Raw genomic sequence first — 444 nt, forward strand, 5'->3', positions numbered from 1 at the left:
GCGCGCGCGCATAATCATGTTAATATATCCTTTTTTACCATAATTTGTAATATACCTTCTACTTACAGGATTTCACTTGTTTTACTCAAAACTTAAGAAAAATCAACGAGAATATCAATGCCAAATAAGCAAGAAAAAAAATGAGTGGTGAAATTTCAGATGAGGATGAAGAGGCTACGGATTCTCCTGTAATGAAGTTACCTGACGTAAGTGACATCAATTTTGGGAAGTGAAAGTAATGTGTGTGTTTGTGGGAGCATAATTTACCTATTTCTTTTTTGGCCCTGGAAGCTATGTCCGCTTCTATGGCATATGGAAAAAAAGTAAGAGGCACTTTTGATTAAGGAATGATAACCCCCAGGTCTTGGTAGTCAGCTAACAACAGCCAAGAGGTGCAGTAATAAAAAAAATATGACCTAGCTGCCCTTACTGCATAACGTTATG

Source organism: Penaeus monodon, chromosome 20, assembly GCF_015228065.2.
Source record: "Penaeus monodon isolate SGIC_2016 chromosome 20, NSTDA_Pmon_1, whole genome shotgun sequence".
NCBI lineage: Eukaryota > Metazoa > Arthropoda > Malacostraca > Decapoda > Penaeidae > Penaeus > Penaeus monodon.